The following is a 24,187-nucleotide window of genomic DNA, read 5'->3' as shown; positions in this document are numbered from 1 at the left end:
ACCGCTCGACGTGTGGCTGGGCGAGAAGGTTGTGCCAATGGGGAATCTCTCTCGGTTCTCTTACGAGAAGAGCCAGCAGGTCCGGATACCAAATGGCCTGTGGCCATTTGGAAGCCATCAGGATCATCCTGAGATTCGGGATGACCAGTGCTCGACTGATCACCTTGCGAATCAGGCTGAACGGGGGAAAAGGCATAGGCGAAGAGGTTGTCCCACGGGTGTTGAAGAGCGTCCTCTGCAGCTGCCCATGGATCCGGCACGGCCGAGAAGAACACCTGGAGCTTCCTGTTGTGCCGGATGGCGAACAGATCCTCGACTGGTCGCCCCCACAGGTCGAAGAGCCTTTCCGCCACGTCCTGGTGTAGAGACCATTCGGTCCTTATCACCTGATCCCGACGGCTGAGCGTGTCTGCTACTACATTCCTTCCCTGGAATGTAGCGTGCCGACAGCTCTATTGAGTGTGCCTCGGCCCACTCGTGCACCTGCCGAGTCAACTGATACAACTGGGAGAGACACTAGGCCCCCCCTGTTTGTTGACGTAAGCCCCACCGTGGTGTTGTCGTACATCAACACCACTGAGTGTCCCATCAAGCGGTCTGGAACTCTTGGAGAGCGAGGAACGCTGCCTTGAGTTTTCCAGTACATTGATGTGAAGGTGCTTTTGTCGTTCTCGTACCACACTCCTGAAGTCCGCAACTCTTCCAGGTGTGCGCCCCATCCCGGTCGTTCATGCGTCTGAGAGCAGCTGCATGTCCGGGGGTGAGAGTGTGCGGAGGCACTCCTCTTAAGGGCGGGGTTCCTGTCGTCCAGTCACCTGGCTAGGTCCTGCCTCACCTCCTGTGTCAGATGACCATGGAAAGGAGCTTGGGGGATCCGTCGCCTGTGACCGAACTCTCCTTTAGTCTCCCTGAAGAGACCGCAGGTGAAGACGCCCGTTAGGGACTGGCTTCCCGGTGACGACAGGTGTCCGATCACGACTTGCCATTGCTGAGCTACCTGTTCCTGCCGAGACAGGAACTGGTTGGCTGCCTCCCTGAATCTGCTGATCCGCGAGTCTGCGGGGAAGACTCGCCCTGCTACCGTGTCGATCAGCATACCCAGGTACTTCATCCTCTGCTTGTGCTCGAGATCGGACTTTTCGAAGTTCAGAACGATCCCCAGATCGCGACAGAACTCGAGCAGTCGATCCCTGTCCTGTAGCAACTGCGAGCGGTAGCTCGCCAGGACTAACCAATCGTCGAGATACCCCATCAGACATATCCCGTGCGAATGGCCCCAAGCAGACACCAGAGTGAACACTTGCGTGAACACCTGTGGGGCGGTTTGAGACCGAAGCAACGTGGCTGAGCTGGTAACACCGTCCCCGTCGAGGATGAAGCGGAGGTACTTTCTGAAGGGACTGATGAATGGGTATTTGTAGATACGCCCTTCAAGTCACTTCCCTGAAAGCATGAAATCGTTCTCCCTGATAGAATCGAGCACTGAGCGTGCCGTCTCCATCGTGAACCGGGTCTGGCGAACCAACCGGTTCGGGGGAGAGAGATCTATCACTGGGCGCCAGCCTGTCGTAGACTTTTCCACCAGGAAGAGTCGGCTGTAAAAGCCGTTGACTGATCCGTGCCGATTTCTACAGTTCTCTTGCTCAGCATGGTCTTGATCTCCTGTCTCAATGCTACGTCCTTCGATGCCCCTGGAACGTACGCCTCTGTTGGACCGGGTTGGAGGTGAGGGGTGACCGAGATTCGAAGGTTAATAGATCTGCCTCCCGAAGGACATCCACAATCCAGGTCTCGGCGCCGTGGCGCTGCCAAGTTGCCCAATGGCTGGCCAGGCACCCCCCCACTTCCGGCAGCAGGTGAGGGGGAACGCCGTCCTTCCACTGTGAACGTCGTCTGGTTGGGGCTGATCGAGACCTGACAGGAGAGAGCCGATACCGCTCCGACTCATTCCAGTCCTCGTCGAGGTCGAAACCTCAGGAGGACCGAAGGGGTATATAAATACGATGTCCGAAGACACGTCGAAACGCCTCTGTCGCAGTAGAGGAGGTGAAGGAGCTTGTTCGACCGTCCAGAACCGAGAGAGCCTTCTTGTCCGGAGACGAGAGACTACCTGGCTCAACCCAGTCGGCAAGCTCCGATCGCGGCAGACCCACCGTCGATTTGGATTCCCTCTCGGGCCCCAAAACGACTCGAGCCGAGACGTGGCTCTGCTGGTGGGAGCGGCGATCCTTCCCCGAGGTCATTGTGCTGACGAATCAGCGCCGTAACCTCGGCAAAGCTCCTCTGGATCTCGGAAGTCACAGCATCTTGCAGAGTGGGACCGTTAAGCCCTTCGAACAAGAGCATATTCCGAGAACCTTCCTCCTAAGAAGGGGGAACAGCGACAGCCCTCTCGGTCTTCCCATCCACTTGCGCATACGTCCTGGCCGGTCCAAGAACCGTGCCTGGCACGTAGGCGCTGTGGTGAGATCATGGGGCGCACACCCCCCCCCCCTCACGATCACTCCTCAATACCTCGCTCCTCCCGGTGTAACCCGAGGAGGTTGAAGGTACGGGAGAGGCAAGACCTGACGCTCCCTCTTTGCTCGCTGGCAGAACCAGCAGGCTTTGAGGGCTGCAGGCGATCGTCAACCCGCCCGCGGTGGCGATCGAGCTGCAGGCCTGGTCGAACCGTCTCGCTGTGGAGAAACGGCTGGACTGAGCACAGCGGCCCCGATCTCGAGTGTCAGAAGAGCTGGTGCTGGTTGCCGTACCCGGTCGCTTTCTGTGAGAGCGACGTGGTCAGGCTGACCTGCAGGCTCCACTGTCACAGTGAGAACCGGTGCTTGTCCTCACGGCACGTCACGTCGCTGGTTCCAGCCATGGCTGGCACCGGCGAACGGGAGGAACTCTTCCCAGCCTCAGCCCGTGGTAGGTCGCCGGACCGTCACGTCCCCGGGTAGCCAGCTGTTCACCGCGAGAGTGAGAGCTGGTCTGGTGAGAGTCGCATGAGCGGCTGTCACCAGTCTTCCGCCCCCCGTGCCGTGAACCTGACGCTGAGCGGGACTCAGAGGTCTGGTTCCTGGCTGCACGGTCGCTGGTAGGCGACCGTACACTCGGTACCTCCCGCGAACGAGAGGCCGAGACGGACCCTGATGCAGTGGCAGAACCACTGACACCAGGCGAGGAAGTACCGGTGTTAGCCGGTACCACCCCTCTGGTCCCCGTAGTCTTCTTCCTTGCGGAAGAAGAGACGGGCCCCGCTCACCGAAGGAGCAGGAGGACCAGCGGAAGGAACCTCCCGTCCCACCGAGGTGAGACGGGTCCCGAGAAGCTCCCGAGGAAGCTTCTTAGGAGGAGGAGGCAACCTTCTTCTTCCTCGGCTGTAAAGCCTTAGAAGTCGAAGGGGAAGAGGCGGCGGCCGACGACGATGAAGAAGATGAAGACGACGACCACGACACCTTCTCCTCTTCTTCGTCAGCTTCCTCAGGACAGACGTAAGATCTGCTATCCAGGCGGAGCCGGGGCTGCTGTAGCCGAACCACAGGGCCCGGACGCACCTGTACAGACAGACCAAAGTCTGGGGTAGTACCACCACGAACAGGGACGACATCAGCAGGTATGGGCATCTCAGGAACAGCAGGCACGGCCAGCACAGCATCGCAGGGACAGCCAGCGCAGCAACGGCAGGGACAGTCAGCGCAGCAACGGCAGGGATAGCCACCGCGCAGCAACTGCATGGACAGTCAGCCCAGAATCGGCAGGTACGGCAGGCAGCACCGGAAACACAGGAAGTTGGAGCAGCAGCCAGCAACATCCTGGTACCGCGGCGGCAGGTCCAGGGGCGCGCTCTAGCCAGCGGAAGAGTGGTCGCTGCAAGCGCGGCAACCACGAGCGGAGGCGGCACGCCCCCCTCTCGGTACGGCGAACGGCACTTCACAGCGGCTGTAGGCAAGACTGTTACCACGTGAGGCGAGTATACCAGGTGAGGAGGGACGTCGTCACCTGGTTGCGTGGTCACCACTCCATGGGTGACCGCAGTAGGGCCCAGACATAGACCGCAGCCCCTGGACACCAGCACGCCCTGCAATTGGAAGGACGCACCTATACCTCACCAAGGTCCACCCCTGGCGTGAGTAGCACCTGCGGAAATAATAGTAGTAGCGATTAAAGGGGGGGTGGGGGGAAGTCCCTCGCGCGGGGGGGTTGATCCCTCCCGAACGAGTGGAAGACCCCTAATACAATTGTACATCAGGCACCGAGCGCCCTCCCCCGCGCTCGACGGATCGGGCGAGGAGAAGAAACGCGATAACCTCCCCCCCCCCCAAGGGGAAGAGCCATCTGTGGGACTGAGCGGGGGGGGGTCTCGTTCCCCCACCCCCGCACAGTACCCATGTACCCAACAACGATATAAGAGCCCGAGAGCAATCGTGCCATCGGCCCGAATGCAAGGGCATAAGGATCAATTCCCTGACTGAGCGGAACTTGAACCAAATAATATTGATGCAATCAATAATAAGGAATAAATGAAATGCATCTTGCAAAACAATTCACTTCACAATGAATAAGGGCTCGGATCGAGCGCATTTGCGCCCTCGGTACCGAGCGCAAGGGTGAAAGGTTTCATTCCTTACCTTTATGGATCAAGGTTTCTGGAAACCTTGATCCATAATGAATTGATGCAATCAACAAATATATGAAAATGAAAAGACTACTGCGCTTGCGATTTCACTTCATACAAATAAAAATGGGAAGGATCAATTCCCGTGAATAGCGGCAACATTGATCCCAGTCAACAATGCAATCTCAATAAAAAAATGAAAATGAAAAAGAACTGCACCTTGCGATTCACTTCATTCAAAATAAAAGGGGGAAGGATCAATTTCCGGGTAAGCTCGGAAACTGATCCAAAATGAGTATTGCTACCATGAAAATAATATATGAAAATGAAAAAGAATACTGTACTTGCGGATTCCACTTCCATACTGAATAAGTTTTTTCCGTGCCGAGCGCATTCGTTCGGCAACGGGCATACAGGTCAAAAAATATAAATGAAAAGAGCACTTACTTACGATTTTCATCTACACATTTCCAACCCAATATACGCTCGGAGCGAGCGCTCCCGCCCTCGGCACCGAGCATACACAATACGAGGATCATTCTGGGAAAATGAATTCCCGCACTTACGCCCTTCAGTCCCGACACTCGGGTAATCGGAGGGCGTGGTGAACCCAAGATCCTTTAATTCACAATTGAATTCAATGAAATGATTGTACTTACAATTCAGTTTCACTAGATAAATAGAAAAAGAAAAACACAATCATGCGAAAGCAAACGACGATGAAGCGGGCAGAGAGCGATGATACACGTCCACACGCCAGCAGGCCGAAAGCAAAAGTGATTTTGTTTACCTCCATTCGCGCGCAGCGCGTCCTGTCGGACAAGCAGTTAACTACCGAACCCCTTGTTCGAAAGCTTACGACCTATCCAGCTGCCGCTAGTACCTTCCTATTGTAAAAGGACCGAAGGTTTGTATGCCGTGTCGGAACAACTTTGTAGTTGACAGCCCTTCTCTGCCGTGAGTCTCGTCCTCTGAGTCCTCTTCTAAAATCGGATCAGAAGGAGAAGCCACTTCCCGTTCCGGGTCTTCCTGTCCAAAAACTCTCTCTACGGGAGACAAACTCCTAATAGGAGAGGGGCTAAGAGAGTGTATAGAGCTCCTATGCTTGGCTGGCTCCTCGTACTTGGCTGGCTCCTCGCGCTTGGCTGGCGCCTCACGCCTGGCTGTTGCCTCGCGCCTGGCAAGATCCTCGCGCCTGGCTGGCGCCTCGCGCCTGGCTGACTCCTCGCGCTTGGCTGGCGCCTCGCGCCTGACTGATGCCTCGCGCCTCTCTAAACTCTCGCGCCTGGTTGGCGCCTCGCGCCTTTCTGGTGCCACATCCTTGTATGTATGATGCTTGTCTGGCGCCTCGCGCTTGGCTGAATCCTCACGCCTGGTTGTTACCTCGCGCTCGGCTGAAGCTGCTGGTCTGGCAGACGTATCCCATCTGGGAATATCCTCGCGCCTGTAAAGCGTTTCTCGCTTGTCTGACGCTCTAATCCTAGAAGACGCTTCTCGTCTGTAGGAAGCCTCGCGCTTGACTGGCGCGTCGCGCTTGTCTGGCGAATCAAAATCGTCCAAAGAGTCTCTATCCGAGTAGATCTCAACGACTCATGTCCCACAGGAGCCTCACTCCTGGCGGTGAGAAGGAAGACGAGTCTTCTTGACCGGAAGTCTCACGTCTTCTTACGAAGGGGACCTTCGAAAGGACTCCTTACCGAAGGGGATCTAACCTGCTCCTGCACCGCCAAAATGACCTCTTGGAAGCCTCTCCTGCGGTCTTCTTGAACGGGAGAGGGAGACCTGGAAGGAGTTTTGCCCACATCATGGGACGTCAAAACCCTCTTAGCCTTCTTGATGGAAGGAGGCGCTTCTTCCGAAAAGCGTTCTGGGCTAGAATCCAACACAGATCTCTCCAGTGCCGAATCCTTCCACCCTCGTTTAGGAGAGAGAAGTGGAACGAAGAGAAGCACTCTCTGAGGACGCTTTTCCTATAGCGGTCCTGAGCAGCCTGTCTATTTACAGAGCCTGCTGAAGGGACGCCTGACCGGGTGGGGGGAATTCTCCACAACCTCCGTACGGCTTTCGACTTTCCTTCTCCTCTGGGCTTGGAGCTTGGAAGAGGTCTAGGCCTGGGAGCGTCGCAGAGACGGTCCAGACGCCCCCTCCACAACACTGGGGACACTCACTTCACTATAATCACTTTCACAGTCCTTACCTTTCATGGTAGCCATCTTGGATCTCATCCTGTGAAGAGTAGCTTTCAGTTCAGCAATTTCCGAGGCCGAATCTGAATGTAAAGCCAGTGAGGGCCCTGATACAGGATTAGAATAAATAATAGAAGAGTTAGAATCATCCAAAGGCTCAATAGGCCTTGTACTACTACCCGCAATCTTAGATGCAGCCCTTCTTACTCTATCCCTTTCTAACTTCTTCAAGTAAGAAGTTAGAGTCTTCCATTCCTCAACATTCAACCTCTCACATCATGACAGGTGTTAGAAATAGAACAATCAAAACCCTTACATTTGCGACATACAGTGTGAGGATCAACCGAAGCTTTCGGTATCCTCACCTTGCAGCCTACATTCATTCACATTCATTCTCACAACCACTTGAATCAGACATTCTTGAAGAAAAATCAAAAGCAAGTCCAAATCCAGTCCACAGTAGCGAATGCCAAAACAACGATCCAGGTACGTCACCAAAAGTCCACAAAAAGATGATCAATTGTCTAGAAAAGGCAAATTCAGTCAAGAGGTGGCAGCAACGATGTTGATACCACCGGCGACAGAAAATATATGAGTAGAAAACGGGAATGGTTCCTAGTCCTGCCGCCCAGGGCAGGCCGGTAGATCACCTGACCTACCTGTAGCGAGTGGCGCGAAATTTGAATTTCTGTCGGGGACGACGGAGTCTTAGCTATGTATATATCTGACAGGTAAGTTGATTGTATGAAATAATAATTTAGAAAGCACTTACTGTTCCCTTTAGATTTTAGACTTCCTTCAGCTTGAGGCAATATTTTACAGAGAGATCACCTGCAAAAGAAGTAAAATGCTAATTACATATACACAAATATCTTTATACTTTTAATCATATGAGTGTGGTGCAGAAATGTTATAAAATTAGATGTTTGTAGCTTACAAACCAATATTTTACATAGGGATTTGTAAATTATTACTGCTATGATCTTGTATACTCCCTGAATACAAACTGAAAATTAAAATAACATTGTCAGTCATGTACTAATTAATTTCCCTGCCCACAAGGGGTGAACAAGAATACTAGCAACAATCCATTCTATATTGCAAAACTTCAGAGAAAAATATGGATCAGTACCAAGAGAGAACCATTATAACACCCATGGTGACAGCAGAAGTCCTGACTTGTAGAAATCTAGTCAACAGAAAGAAATTGTAAAAAATCTTTACAGACTAGGATGGAATGAATGAGGACTTCCAAAAGTGCATAATCAGCAGACAGCTATAAATATTGGTGCTGTAATATTTCCCATATGTATTGTCAAATAAGACTGGAATTGAATTTCAAGTACATACATAGTATGTAATCCTAAAAATGTAATGACCTTTTTTTATACAGTACTTTGATCCGATGTCATACCATGAAAATCTCATCATTGTAATTTAAATTCAAAAGTTCACTGGTGTTGTATCCCATTAATTCTTCAGTAGTACAAATTACTGAATGTATCTTATCTCCATACTGTATTTTGTCCACTCCTTGATTACCAGTCCCCTCTCTAATCTTGGGTGACCTAAGACACACAACACTGTGCTGAACATGCTCTGAGTTTTATGGTGGATGCAAAGTTCATAATTATACACAATCTACCCATTGGCTAATTTGGTCACTAAATTCTGCAGAAGCAGAGATCAGACAGTTTTTATGCCTACAGGTTCCCATCTTGGTGAGCCAGACATAAAATCAACACAACCAGCATACTCCATATTACCAGTGACTAAAAAATCAACATAGCTGTGTTGTCCTTTTAGCCTATAATAAGGTGCAAGCAAGTTGAGAGAGTGCACTTGAATCCAGTGAACATCAGTCTTTCTTCCAACCCCCTGGGAAAGGGGGGCAAGGGAAAGAAGAACGGGGGGAAATGCTAGGGGCAGCGCTCCCTATCGAGCCATTGGTCAACATGGCAGTGATATGGAGTGGAGACCTGGGTAGATGTCCTTCGGGAGGGATATCTACTTCCCTTTAAGTCTCTGCCCCATCTCACCAATCACCTGGCCCTTCTCAAATCCTACCTAGAAGGATCACAGAAGCACCAAGTGCTATTGCAAGGAATGCAGAAGATGCTGAGCAAGGGCGCTGTAGAAATCGTGTCAGGCTGGTCTCCAGGGATTTACAGCTAAGGTCTTCTTCTTTAGCAATCTCATTTCCAAGAAGAATGATCTGGTATGCCAAACCTCCAGTCGGTTCAGGATTCTCTTACCTCCCTCCAGTTATGAGTCTATCCTATTGTTAAGACAAAAGGTTTGTTCTGCGTAGGAACAAATGACAAATTTTTTATTAATTCGCATTTTTCATAGCTAACAAACCTGAGGTCTTAACGTTGACTGTCCATCTCTAGCTGGCACACCAGATCATTCTTCTTGGAATTGAGATTGCTAAAGAAGAAGACCGTAGCTCTAAAACCCTGGAGACCAGCCTGACACAATTTCTACAGTGCCCTTGCTCAGCATCTTCTGCATTTCTTGCAATAGCACTTGGTGCTTCTGTGATCCTTCTAGGTAGGATTTGAGAAGGACAAGGAGATTGGTGAGAGGTGGCAGAGACTTAAAGGGAAGCAGATATCCCTCCCAAAAGACATCTACTACCCAGGTCTCCACTCCATGTCACTACCATGTTGACCAATGGCTCAATAGGCAACCCATACCAATGGTAGCAGCTGAAGGGGAGCGCTGCCCTTAGCATTTCCCCCACTTCTTCTTTCCCTTGCCCCCATTTCCCAAAGGCAAGGAGGGCCGAAAGGAGCATGACTGCATTGCTTTCATAAAGGAAGGAGAAGGCCGAGGGTGTTCCTTGGGAAACCTTAGAAAATGAAGACTTCTTCAGGGCTGGTGGACAAGGCAGTCCTTATCGTCATCCCGTCGCTTGTCCACTGCAGCATCTACCTGCTCCCTGCAGGGCCCAGCAAAAGTCTGCTTTGTAGAGCCAGTACCAACTCAGGACCAAGAGACCTGGTCACTCGGAAGAGAACAGCATCTCTTCTCCTAGGAACAGGTTCGCCCACAGGTTTGCCATCTGGTGGATCAGGTAGGTAATAGCCTTACCTCCAGACTGGCATAGTCTCCTGAAGGCCGAGTCTTCTCCCAGGATGATAGCTCCGGAAGAAGCAGCAACCTTAGACACTGCGAAAGCCCACAGGTCTAGCCAGGAAACTGCCTAAAGAGCTGCAATGGTGGTAGCTTCCAGGGTCACTGGTTCCTGCTGAGAGAGAGATATGAGTACTCTCACCAGTCAGGTTCTGCATAACCATAACAAATCAGCTGATTCTGGCTGTACGCATTTTCAAAAAACATATGTCCTTACTAATGATACTTTTGGCTTTCTCTTTTACTTTTCTAAACTTAACTAGAAGATGGGATAGATAAAGAGATAGAGGAAAAGGGGTTAGCCTAACTAAAAAATGGAATAGATAAAGAGGAGGAAAAGAGGTAAGCCTACTGTTATTTGGTCTCGTAAATTTATGTTGCATGATACGTGACAAAATCAATTTTTAAGGGTGAAAATTTGGGGGTCGCATGATATGCGAGATTCCAGATTCCTGACACAAATTTCATTGTTTTTGCTGTGAACATTTTTTATCACTGTTGCCAACTGGTTTGTGTTTACCCTCCAAACTTGGGATAAGATTTACACAAAACCTTGGAAATAAGTGGTTTTAGCATATCTATTTTTAATATATACATATATGTACGTACATAAATATTAGAACAATTTTATCATTATTGCACTGAGGTACTATGACATCTAGAATTCATGGAAACAGTTTGTAAAGGCATCGGCGTAGCTATAAGGGGAGTTGTTGGGGGTTAGGATAATCAAGCACTTCTGGCACAAACAACACAAACATCCTACCTATTAGGTAATCATAATCACAAACTATTGGAAAACCAATGACCTAGCTATTTCAACAGTTTTAAGGGTAACAACTGCCTTGAGTCCATCTTACTCAAGCAGATCACCCTTATTCACTTGATATTTAATTGGTGAAACAAGAATACAATTACATCTTTAAGCATGCCATTCAAAAGATTGAAGTTTCGACAACATAATGTGATATATGAAAGTGCCATACGAACTAAAATACGTAAGCATGTGAGGTCTTCATAAAATATGTTTTCAAGGCACTTTTTAAATCCAATATGGTATCTATCACATCTGGTCCCTTTCGTCTCCACCATCGATAACACGTCCTTCCCAGTCATCCCAGTGCTCATTTGAACAATGTTAGCATATATATGTACAGTTTATTGATATTACTCAAGATTATGGTTGTAATCAGCACAATAAAATGACAATTTGTCCAAAATTGCATTTTTCCTAACTATACAAACCTGAGGTCCTTTTACAATAGGAAGGTACTAGCGGCAGCTGGATAGGTCGTAAGCTTTCGAACAAGGGTTCGGTAGTTAACTGCTTGTCCGACAGGCGCGCGCGCAAAGCGACTGGTAGGTAAACAAATCACTTTTGCTTTTGGCCCAAGCAAAACTGCAGAGTGAGGGGTGGCATGAGGTGGGGCTATGTGTAAAAGGACCTCAGGTTTGTATAGTTAGGAAAAATGCAATTTTGGACAAATTGTCATTTGTTCCGACACGGCATACAAACCTTCGGTCCTTTTACAATAGGAAGACTCACTTCTTGGTGGGAGGAATCTGAGTCTTTTGTGAACAGACTGGTGTTCGCCCAACCTTGGAATGCCTCCCTGGTCGTAAGAGCGAGGGAGGGATCCAAGCCTCTGTACCGATTGATCGGGGTGTGCACCGCAGGATCAATGGTCAGAACCTCTGGACCAAGTACTAAGAGAGAGGCAAGCGTATCTCTTCGTACCAGCAAACAAGAACAAGTTCCTATTTGCAAGAGGCAACATAACGTTATGGTTTGTCTCTTGTTGGCATCCACTTCCCCCCCCTTGTAGGAGAAGTGGTGGATATTCGCTCCCATCCCTAGTGAAAGGGATAGGATGGGGCTCTGTCGAGTAGCTCACCGGCATCTCGTCCTTATCCAGCAAGGTGATGACCGTATCCCTCTACCCACAGGTAGAGGGGTAGAAAAAGATAGGAAGAGAAGCCAGTCACTCTCTCATTCACTTATCTATTCTTACAGTCACACCAGGACTCGATGCTGTTCAGCCTGCTAGGGTCTGGGTTAGCTAGACAACGTGTTGAGCAGCCACCACGGGTCCTAAGGAAAACGATCCAAGGACCTGTGGGCAATATCCAGAAGGTAGAAGGAGGTGCCAGTGGTCTGGTTGTACCAGACCCCTGCCTTCAGTACCTGCGCCACGGAGAAGTTCTTGTGTAACTCGAGGGAGTGTACTTCTAGGTCATCTTGGTGCTGACGAAGAGTCTTCAACACTCAGCCTGTGATGTCGAGTTTCTTCAGAAAGCGCGGTCGCGCTTTCACAGGACAATGCAGCATCTCCTTCGCATCGAAGGCGGTGAAGTCCATTAGGGAGGGGATTGTGAGGGACTCTAACCGATCGTCAGGAACCGAAGGGTACAGAGTCTTCGCTACGAATTCGGTACGAAATCGAGCGTCACGAATCCCCATCCCCTGGATGCTTGACTTCGCAGGAAAAGTCATGCAATTACCTCAGAGGAAAAGAAGGGAATGGTCGTATGACCTATCCCTCTTCTCGACTTCGGTGATGTCCTGTACCCATACTGGTCTATCCGTCTGCAGCGAAGTTGTTGTTCTCGGCTAGTGGATAGGACACCGACACTCAATGTGGGTGTCGATGGTATGGGTACTGTGACAAGCCGTTAGGACGAAGAAAAGATTGTTATGGAACAACCGAACTAAGTCCACAGCGAAGTTCGTAACAGACTTGGGCGCTCTGACAGCTGCCTACTGGCTGCGTTCGGTAGGAGGCAAGTTGTCCAAGCACCCGAGCAAGTCACGTGACCTTCGCCTTAAAAGGGTTATGCCAAGAGACTAAACAAATAATTTGTTCGTCACCGATGCCAGAAGGCAAGGTGATGACTCTCTTAAGGCATGTGCCCAACAGGCGAAAGTCCAATTGCCTTCTAGAGACCGAGGTCCTTGATGGCAAGATATCTCATAGTATAGTTGATTCTCGGGTAAGGAGAAACAACACTATGTGACGTTTTGAAGACGAAGGTGTACAGAAAATGCAACCTACGTCTTCACAGCTGAACCGAGAGAAGGATTCTCAAGATTCTGAACCTGTTCTACAAAGACTGAGAACGCTAACCGCTATTGATTGCTGTCCGGTGAGGATCGTAGTTGCAATAAAAGCGGAGCGCTTTTCAGTAATGAAGACAGGGAAACTACTGCTGCCTGAAGAACTGCTTCTCATGGGCTGAACATTTGGAAGTCGAGCTGTCAGGTCGGAGAGTAGGCGATGTCTTCTGACATATCTGTTAATTCGGGGCGAGCAATGAATTGCACACCTACGAATAGAGGATATTTTGAAGACAAACTCAGATGTCTGCAAAATCATTCGCATTATCGCAGTGCGATGCAGCGGTTGACTAGTACAGACTTCTGTTACCTGTGCGGTAAACAGAAAGATGAAAGAGGGTCCAAGAGATATCTCTGGTTGAAAATTCTCCGCAATGTCGAAGGCGATGAAATCGAGCGTCACAGCAGATAGATGGTCCTTCATTATTGCGAGAATCCCGTTAATCAGAGACCTAAGTCCATGATTATTGGGCAGAGATACGGTTCGGTAGTCAATCCAACCAGGAGAGAGAGACGTAACCGACCATGCATCTCCGAGACCTAGCTGATACTGAGCCGCTATCAGGCAGTTCAATACGCAGTTAGCTCTCGGTGACTCGTCATCCTGAGTTGCCAGGTAATCCATTATTCACGAAGGAATGCGTTCGGCTAGAAACCATCGAGCATAAAGAATACGCTACGAGCAATTATATTTAACCAAAGAAACGGATTTCGGTAAATACAAAAGCTGATTTGGTGTTGTCATGACAATACCAAGTATCGAAAATCGAAACTGATAACTGCTGGGAGGGGGTTGGCAAAGCAGGCAACCTACCCCGATTGCAGTTCAATTAAGATACAAATTCGTCTCGGTCACAAACCGTAAAGAGTTAACTACGGTATGCGCGCCTACCCCACGGACAATTCAACTGCAAACTTTAAGAATCATGTCGCGAGGGTAATATACGTGTAGTATTTGTAGGTTCTGTACGACGACCTCCATCCTAAAATCTTTTCCCTCGAGGAAGATGAGAATAAGGATTGGAGATCGACCGCCTTCTTTTGGTCTCTAGTCAAGAGAGTGAAGGAGAAGTTCTTTCCCAAAGGAAAGCTTCAATGGTGAACAGAATACCGAAGACGATAGTTTCACAAGCCAAACTGGAAGTTCCCGTCCGTTCTCTTCTATTCCATTCCAGGTTAAAAGCGCTACTGTGAGATACTCTTCTTTCAAGCACAGCAGTCTTCTTCCAAATGCTAGAAATTACAGGAATTCGAGCATAAGCGAGGTTCCCGATTATCGTGTAACAATTATCGGGGGGGATTCATCGCTCACTTTGGACCGTGGTCTCGCCTAAGTGTTTGGAGATCGTAAAAAACTCGAACACTCTGAGTGCGCTAGAAATTCCGTAGATTCTAGCACTCTGCGAACCCCCCCACCGAATTCGTCAAACGATATCGGCTGGTGGTCCTCTCGATTCCCGTAGAAATCGAGAAAGGGGCAGGATCCCTCCCCCATCAATGACCGGGGGCTTACGTCAGGTAGGACCCGAAGGTCCCCACCCCCCGGTAGCGCAGCCCCTAACGTGGGATCTTACAGAGAAATCTCTGTAGGATCCCTCCCCTTTTCCCTCGTAGCCGTAAGGGGAGAGAGGGAATGGGGGAGAATTGGATACTGGCTCGCCTTCCCAGCGGAACTAGCAGTTGGAGAAGAAAAGGAGCAGCCATCGCCTTACGGCGATGGCCTCCTTCCAGAGCCTGGGAAAACGTATCGTCAGGAGAAAACGTTTTCCCGAGGAGGGTTACGAACTCATACTGTAGGTAAGTGTCTGCCGCCACTGTGAACGTCGTCTGGGTGGGGGCTGATCGACACCTGACAGGAGAGAGCCGATACCGCTCCGACTCATTCCAGTCCTCGTCGAGGTCGAAACCTCAGGAGGACCGAAGGGGTAGTTTAAATACGGTGTCCCGAAGACACGTATAAACGCCTCTGTCGCAGTGGAGAGGAGGTGAAGTACTTGTTCGACCTGACCAGAACTGAGAGAGAGCCTTCTTGTCCGGAGACGAGAGACTACCTGGTTCAACACAGTCGGCAAGCTCCCGATCGCGGCAGACCCACCGTCGATTTGGGTTTCCCTCTTCGGCCCCAAAACGACTCGAGCCAAGACGTGGCTCTGCTGTGGGAGCGGCGATCCTTCCCCGAGGTCATTGTGCTGACGAATCAGCGCCGTAACCTCGGCAAAGTTCCTCTGGATCTCGGAAGTCACAGCAATCTTGCAGAGTGGGACCGTTAAGCCCTTCGAACAAGAGCATATTCCGAGAACCTTCCTCCTAAGCAGGGGGAACAGCGACAGCCCTCTCGGTCTTCCCCATCCACTTGCGCATACGTCCTGGCCGGTTCCAAGAACCGTGCCTGGCACGTAGGGGCGTCGTGGTGGGATCATGAGGGGCGCACCCCTCACATCACTCCTCAATACCTCGCTCCTCCCGGTGTAACCCGAGGAGTTGAAGGTACAGGGAGAGGCAGACCTGACGCTCCCTCCTCGCTCGCTGGCAGAACCAGCAGGCTTGGAGGGCTGGCAGGCGATCGTCCAACCCGCGGTGGCGATCGAGCTGCAGGCCTGGTCGAAAAAACAACCGTCTCGCTGTGGAGAACGGCTGGACTGAGCACAGCGGCCCCCGATCTCGAGTGTCAGAAGAGCTGGTGCTGGTTGCCGTACCCGTCGCTTTCTGTGAGAGCGACGGTCAGGCGACCTGCAGGCTCCACTGTCACAGTGGAGACCGGTGCTTGTCCTCACGGCACGTCCAACGTCGCTGGTTTCAGCCGTGGCTGGCACCGGCGAACGGGAGGACCTCTTCCCAGCTCAGCCCGTGGTCGGTCGTGGACCGTCACGTCCCCGTCAGCCAGCTGTTCGCCGCGAGAGTGAGAGCTGGTCTGGTGAGAGTCGCGATGAGCGGCTGTCACCAGTCTTCCGCCCCGTGCCGTGAACCTGACGCTGAGCGGACTCAGAGGTCTTGGTTCCTGGCTGCACCGGTCGCTGGTAGGCGACCGTACACTCGGTACCGCCATCCCGCGAACGAGAGGCCGAGACGGACCCTGATTGCAGTGGCGAGAACCACTGACACAGGCGAGGAAGTACCGGTGTTAGCCGTAGCCCCTCTGGTCCCCGTAGTCTTTCTTCCTTGCGGAAGAAGAGACGGGCCCCGCTCCCGAAGGAGCAGGAGGACCAGCGGAAGGAACCCTCCCATCCCACCGAGGTGAGACGGGTCCCGAGAAGCTCCCGAGGGAGACTTTCTTAGGAGGGAGGAGGCCAACCTTCCTTCTTCCTCCGGCTGTGAAGCCTTAGAAGTCGAAGGGAAGAGGCGGCAGCCGACGACGATGAAGAAGATGAAGACGACGGCGACGACACCTTCCTCCTCTTCTTCGTCAGCTTCCTCAGGACAGAACAGTAAGATCTGCTATCCAGGGCGGAGCGGGGCTGCTGTAGCCGAAGCCACAGGGGCCGGGCCCCGGACGCACCTGTACAGACAGACCAAAGTCTGGGGTAGTACCACCACGAACAGGGACGACATCAGCAGGTATGGGCATCCTCAGGGAAACAGCAGCACAGCCAGCACAGCATCGGTAGGGACAGCCAGCGCAGCAACGGCAGGGACAGCCAGCGCAGCAACGGCAGGGACAGCCAGCGCAGCAACTGCATGGACAGTCAGCCCAGAATCGGCAGGTTGGTACGGCAGGCAGCACCGGAAACACAGGAAGTGGAGCAGCAGCCAGCAACAATCCTGGTACCGGCGGCAGGTCCAGGGGCGAGCTCTAGGGCAGCGGAATTGAAGTGTGGTCGCTGCAGCGCGGCAACCACGAGCGGCGGCGGCACGCCCCCCTCTCGGTACGGCGAACGGCACTTCACAGCGGCTGTAGGCAAGACTGTTACCACGTGAGGCGAGTACACCAGGTGAGGAGGGACGTCGTCACCTGGTTGCGTGGTCACCACGCCATGGGTGACCGCAGTAGCCCAGGCCCGACATAGAGAACCGCAGCAGCCCCCTGGACACTAGCACGCCCTGCAAATGGAAGGACGCCCATACCTCACCAAGGTCCACCCTCGTGGCAGTAGCACCTGCGGAAACAATAACAGTAGTAGCGATTAGTGGGGGGAAGTCCCCTCGCGCGGGGGCGGGGGGTGAGCCCTCTCCGAACGAGTGGAAGACCCCTAATACAATTGTACATCGGGCACCGAGCGCCTCCCCCGCGCTCGACGGATCGGGCGAGGAGAAGAACGCCGATAACCTCCCCCCCCCAAGGGGAAGGCCATCTGTGGGAGCTTGAGCGGGGGGGGGTTCTCGTTCCCCACCCCCGCACAGTACCCATGTACCCAACCACAATATAAGAGCCCGAGAGCAATCGTGGCCATCGGCCCGAATGCAAGGGCATAAGATCAATTCCCTGACTGAGCGGTAACTTGAACCAAATAAAATTGATGCAATCATAATAAGGAATAAAATGAAAATGCATCTTGCATTACGATTCACTTCACAATGAATAATGGGCTCGGATCGAGCGCATTGCGCCCTCGGTACCGAGCGCAAGGGTAAAAGGATCCATTCCTTACCTTTATGGATCAAGGTTTATGGAAACCTTGATCCATAATGAATTGATGCAATAATAAAAAAAAAAAAATATATGAAAATGAACAAAAGAATACTGCGCTTGACGATTTCACTTCATCAAACAAAAAGGGGTAAGGATCAATTCCCGGGAGGGAAATAGCGGAAACATTGATCCCAGTAAACAATGGCAATCTCAATAATAAAAATGAAAATGAAAAAGAACTGCACTTGCGATTTCACTTCATTCAAATAAAAAGGGGAAAGGATCAATTTCCGGGTAAGCTCGGAAACTGATCAAAATGAGTATGCTACAATCAAAATAATATATGAAAATGAAAAGAAGTACTGTACTTGCGATTCCACTTCCATACTGAATAAGTTTCCGTGCCGAGCGCATTCGTTCGCAACGGGCATACAGGTCCAAAAAAAAATATAAACTGAAAAGAGCACTTACTTACGATTTTCATCTACACATTTCCACCCAAATATACGCTCGGAGCGAGCGCGTCCCGCCCTCGGCACCGAGCATACACAATACGAGGATCATTTCTGGGAAAATGAATTCCCGCACTTACGCCCTTCAGTCCCGGCACTCGGGTAATCGGAGGGCGTTGGTGAAACAAGATCCTTTAATTCACAATTGAATTCAATGGGAATAATATGAAATGATTGTACTTACAATTCAGTTTCACTAGATAAATAGAAAAGAAAACACAATCATGCGAAAGCAACGACGATGAGCGGGCAGAGAGCGATGATACACGTCCACACGCCAGCAGGCCGAAAGCAAAAGTGATTTGTTTACCTACCAGTCGCGCGCAAGCGCGCGCCTGTCGGACAAGCAGTTAACTACCGAACCCCTTGTTTCGAAAGCTTACGACCTATCCAGCTGCCGCTAGTACCTTCCTATTGTAAAAGGACCGAAGGTTTGTATGTCCGTGTCGGAACAAACAACATTTTGTTGCCTATTAGTAAAAGTATGAGAAGTCTTATTCCTGGGGTCATGGTTTGAATTGAAATTCATTTTTACCTTGTAATCAGTGGTTTATTCTTTACTGCCATCACAAATGAAACTCCACAGTCCTTATTTGATTTTAATTATACACATTTTGTTCTTAATTCACTCCAAACTGCACTTGAAATACGTTAAGAGAGTGTTGACAGTGAAACCATGGTAGGAAAATTTTTTGTCTTAATGTACCAGGGTGTCCGAAAAGAGTAATGCAGTTTTTTGTAGAATGAAGTGCTCTGAATGTAAACTTGAATGTAGAACATTCTACAAAAACTGCATTACTCTATGTTATGTAGTTTCTGAGCAATAAATACTTGTAATGGTATTGGGACATTATGGACACCCTAAAAGCATCGGCGAGCAGACAAAATTTTTTTATTTTTTATAGAACTTTTCATTGATTCAAGTCTATATTACTATTTTGACTTTTGTATTTTTAATCATTGTACTTATACCTGATATAATGTAACCTTTAATGTTTGCTTGCTAGGAATGGCAAAATTTTATCATTGCCAATTTAGTGGAGCTTCACACGTAGGCCGATGCATTTACAAACCGTTTCCACAAATTCTATTTGTCATAGTAATGCAAAAATGATAAAATTGCTCATATATATACAGGCAGTCCTCGGGTTACGACGGGGGTTCCGTTAAGCCGGAACATTGTAAAAAATCCTAAGAAAACCTTACTTTTAATGCTTAGGGTGCATTGAAAATTATGTAAACTGCATTCTTATGGCATTTTTCATCAAAAAAACCTTCAATATTGATTATTTTGCATTATACATATATAATATAAATATATATATATATATATATAATATATATATATATATATATATATAGATATATATATATATATATATATATATATATATATATATTATATATATATATATATATATATATATATATATATATATACTATATATATATATATATATATATATATATTATATATTATATATATATATTATATATATATATATATATATATATATATATATATATATAATATACTACAAATGGATACACTAATTTCACTTATTTCCATGGTTTTGTGTAAGTCTTATACCCAGTTTGGAGGATAAACACATACCAATTGGCAAAAATGATAAAAACTAAAAGAGCACGAACAACACCGTATCTACTGTTCACAGCAAAACCGTTGATATTTGAGTCAGAAATCTAGTTACTTTTTCAACAATGAATACATAATAAATTTATGTAATTCATAACCTTACACTGATAATTAACTATTCATTTCAAAGTTATCCAGCGCACTCTTTCCTCCAGAAAAATCGTGAGTTTCCTTGGACTCGAAGGCGATCGTTGTCATCGTTTAAGATTGTTGTAAAGAAAGTGTCCCAGCATCTATTGGTACAACTGGTGTGTGGATTTAGCACATGAAATGGAAAGTTTATTGACACCAGTGACTCTGCAAACATCGAGATGGAGTCAATCTTCTGCACGTAAGGTGTTTTAAGTAAAAATTTTGAAAGCTTCATTGGGTGTCATGGAAGTAAGTTTTCACTGTGCATGGCTAGACATTCATTAACCTCTGTTTAACCCAAGAGAGGTGCTAGGGGGTTGCCACTAAAGGACGACAGCAATATTATGCATAAGCAACATCAGTAAGGGAAACAATATTTTCTTGCTCATTTCTTAACTTATCACCTAATGTTATACATGGTTGTATTCTCCTTGTTTCGTAGATTAATAATAAAAAATGAAATATAAGATATTTTGAAAATTTATATTTAAAATGAATATATTTTGGAAAGAAAACATTTTTTTCAAAAATGCATTTTAGTCTTGGAATGTTTTATGCCGTATATTCTGAGATCATTTCCAATTTTTTTCATGACACCTATGAAATTACAAAATGTATACAGTAGTTATTAATTGGTTGAATCTGTGTATATGTGTGTGTATGTTAACCGGATATGCACACCAACTTTTAAATTAATATTACTATCGTCACAGTCACTATAATTATTTGTCTCTATATCACTCTTTGATGGAAATGAATAAGCATCATCAACAAAAGCCATTATCACCAAAATTTACAATATAAACAAAGATTTATATAAATTTTCAAACATTGTAACTTCAGGCTATGAAAGCCTTCCAGGTCCCATCCCCCAGGGTTGACGGAAGGTTTACAACTATGCTATTTTGATACCTATGATTAAGAGAAATCTGGCATCTGTTATGTTCAAGAGTGAGCTGAATGGCTGGCGAGACTGTTGACATCACTGAAACAGAGCTAAGGGGAGGGACTAAATTTACCGCGATATTTGAAAATAAAGCATCGATCATATCGCTGTCGTCCTTGTGCAGCATGTAAAGTGTCAATTCTAACGACGTGCCACACCTTGTGGGTTAATTTTATATTATGACATTATTTTGTACTTTGGCAGAAAACTCTTAGGCTAATTCGAGAGGAAAGTAGATGTCTCAAGGTATTGCTTCCCCAACCGATGACTCGTGACTGGTGTCCATCTCCGGTGTCAGGATGTGTTAAGGTACTTTTTCTGGAAGGTGGGTCAACGAGCAGGCAAGACTGGCCCAGGTAGTCCACTCGGTTGTTTACCATAGGCTAAATAAATTTTTTTCTGAAAGTAATGGTGGCAGCAGTTGGTGTTTTACTACCTACCCACTTAGCCTATACCTATTTTGCTCCAACACCCTGTGCTAAGTTGGAAATTACCTATAGCCTAGGTATAGTAGCTACTAGGTAGGTACCTTGCCTAGTGACTTGTTTGTGATTAAGGCTACCAGTAACTCTATATGATTAGCTAGTCCTACTACTATTACTCCTAGCTAATTCCATCGTGTGATGGGTGCTACCTATTCATACTAAGCTATTCAGGCAGCTGAAATGGCTGTGCCTAGTACTAGTATGTAAATTTTGCAGCACATGGGCACTGATTGTAACAGTATACCTTTACCAGCGACAGTCGTCATCGTGACACTGTAGTAGTAGTAGTAGTAGCAGGGATATTACTTTGAAACGGCGGCTCCCATGCTTGTTTTATTCCTCCTTTGTTTGTCTTTTAGAAATTCTTTCTTATTTTCCACTTCCTCCCTCAGTAGATCTACCAGTGAGAGTATATTAGCTACCAATTCCTCTTTATTTTTCTAATATGGTTTCTGCACAAAACTATATCTATTTCTAATCTAATTGTATACTACTGCTCAGTAAAGTAAGAAATATTCCAAATTTTCATTTTTTCCTCACAGCACAAACATTTTACATCTTCTCCTTTTATCCTATTTCTATCATTTATTCCTAGTGTACCTAGTCTGGACCCACTGATTAGCATTGTTTTTTCAGTGTTGGCATACCAGATTTCTACTCTTATGCTTTCTTTATAATTTCTGTAGATTCTTAATGTTGTCTTTTCATTCATTTCTTTCTTCCATGTTTTTCTGTCCCAGTTGTTTATTATTTCTTTTAACTATTTGTCTTTAACTGCTTCAATTTTACTTAAGTTTATGTTTAGTTCTTTCGTATATCCTTTTTATTGCATTATCCAGGGGGTTTTCTTGTTTTCATGCTGATCCATGGTTATCTCATATAAGAGGGAGCCTATTTCCACCACTCTCAAGTGTATCTTTCAGATAGAATAGCTTATTTTTCATATCTCCTGAGTGGCAGGAAGAGGCCCCTATTTCAGATCTTAATGCACAACTTGCTGTGTAACTTGGTGCTTTCAAAATTGTTCTATATACTTGATTGTCTATCTTCTGAAATTCATTTATGGTTTTCTTGTAAAGTTTCATGACTTCCATGGCATAAATGAAGGATGGCATTGCTAATCCTTTCCAATATAATTTTCCCATTTTTATCCTGCTACAGCTTTCATTGATGACTACATTAGCCATATTTGCCATCTGCTTTGCTTTAATTTGGGCCCTTTTTATCTGTTCTCTGAAGCAGTCTTTCGTGTTGTTGATTGTCATTCCTGGGTATTTAATCTGCTTAACTATTTATATTCCTTCTATGTACTCCATATTTTCCACATTGTCGATACTATACCAGTCGTTGTATATTATATTAATATATTACTCTTGTCTTTGCTTATGTTTATGCCACATTCGCTCGCTATTTCCATACAGGTTTTTATTACTTTTTGTTATTTCTTCAAGGGCGTGTCCTATTATTAATCCATCATCTGCATATAATAGTGCCACTATCCTTATAACTCGTTTCTAAAACCTTCTGTTGTACTTTCTAGTTTTTCTATTTATTATCAGGTATGTATGGTTGAGCCATTGCATCCCTGTCTTATTCCATTAGTTGCATTTAGCTCTTTTTGTTCTATATTATTAAGGTATAGACTTGTTACATCATTTGTATATACAGGCAGTCGACGGGTTTGGCTATACGACGTTCCAAGGTTAAGGTGCTTTTCAATTGTACATATTCATCAGAAATTATTTCCAGGGTTACGAAGCATGTTCCAGGGTTACGATGCCTACAATGCTCATCTGGCAGAAGAAATACGACACCAAAAATGCAAAATAATCAATATTTGAAGGTTTTTTTATGCAAAATGCAATAAGAATGCAGTTTACATAGTTTTCAATGCACCCAAAGCATTAAAACTAAGGTTTTCTTAGCATTTTTGGTGATGTTCCGGCTTACGACGATTTTCAGGTTACAACACGTCTCAAGAACCCCCATCGTAACCCGGGGACTGTTCTTATCTTTGCTACTGCGCTTATTACCTCTGCATGCAGCCCACTATATTTCAATATTGTTGTGGGGGGCGGGAGAGCATAGTAATAGCATAATTGGTCGTTGTAACGGCTCCCTGTTTCATTTTCAATTGCGTGTAGTAGGCAATTGTTAGAAATATGACTCCAGATGCTTATAATAAAACATTTCTCATTTTCATTTCTTTCTTGATCTTTGAAGAGCAAAATATTAGCAGCAACTTGTTCTTTAACATAAATCTGGCTATGTTTATTAACATTGTCTCTTTAGTGTCATCATAGCAAGATTCTTTGTAGGTTATATGTTTTTTATAAACTTGTAAATGTCTGAGGTTGGCCTCTCAGCTATTTTTTTTATCATGCGTTTATTTAACAGCTTACTTGAATTTTGTTCAGTGAATGGTATCAAGGTTGGATGTGGGGTGGTTATAAGGGAATATTATGAAAATGATGTGAGTACTGACGAGACGCTGTCAAAAAGAATAGAAGATAAAACTTCTACTACTGCTGAGTTACATGCCATTCATGAAGGGTTAACCTTAGTAGTTAACAAGATGAAAGACGTGTTTGTTTTCGTTGATTGCCAGAGTGCTCTTCTTGCGCTTAACTCTAGATATCCAGTTGACAGGGAATTAGTAAGTAAGTGTAAAGAACTTGTATATGCAATAGAAGATCAAGGGTATTTTGTCAAGTTTTACTGGGTACCATCTCACGTTGGTATTCATTTGAATGAGATGGCCGATAGTTTGGCAAAGGATGCTACAAACAAAAATAATATTGATACAGAAAGCACAATGACTCTGAGCAGAATAAAAAAAGGGCTAAAAT

General features: G+C 47.0%; 1 protein-coding gene across 1 annotated transcript in view; it reads right to left on the bottom strand.

Annotated features, from left to right (window-relative positions):
- LOC135221320 (uncharacterized) overlaps nucleotides 1–21,715 on the bottom strand; it is a 29,918-nt gene extending 8,203 nt beyond the window's left edge. Inside the window, exons 1-2 of the mRNA XM_064259125.1 lie at nucleotides 21,583–21,715; nucleotides 7,559–7,617 (exon numbers count right to left, since the gene is read on the bottom strand). The gene's annotated coding sequence lies outside the window, so the exon portion shown is untranslated. The remainder of the gene's footprint in view (nucleotides 1–7,558; nucleotides 7,618–21,582) is intronic.
- Between the last annotated feature and the right edge of the window lie 2,472 nt (nucleotides 21,716–24,187).

Source organism: Macrobrachium nipponense, chromosome 2 (genome assembly GCF_015104395.2).
Source record: "Macrobrachium nipponense isolate FS-2020 chromosome 2, ASM1510439v2, whole genome shotgun sequence".
In the NCBI taxonomy this organism is placed as follows: Eukaryota; Metazoa; Arthropoda; class Malacostraca; order Decapoda; family Palaemonidae; genus Macrobrachium; species Macrobrachium nipponense.
The sequence above is the reverse complement of the archived record's forward strand: the minus strand, read 5'-3'. Positions and strand labels throughout refer to the sequence as shown.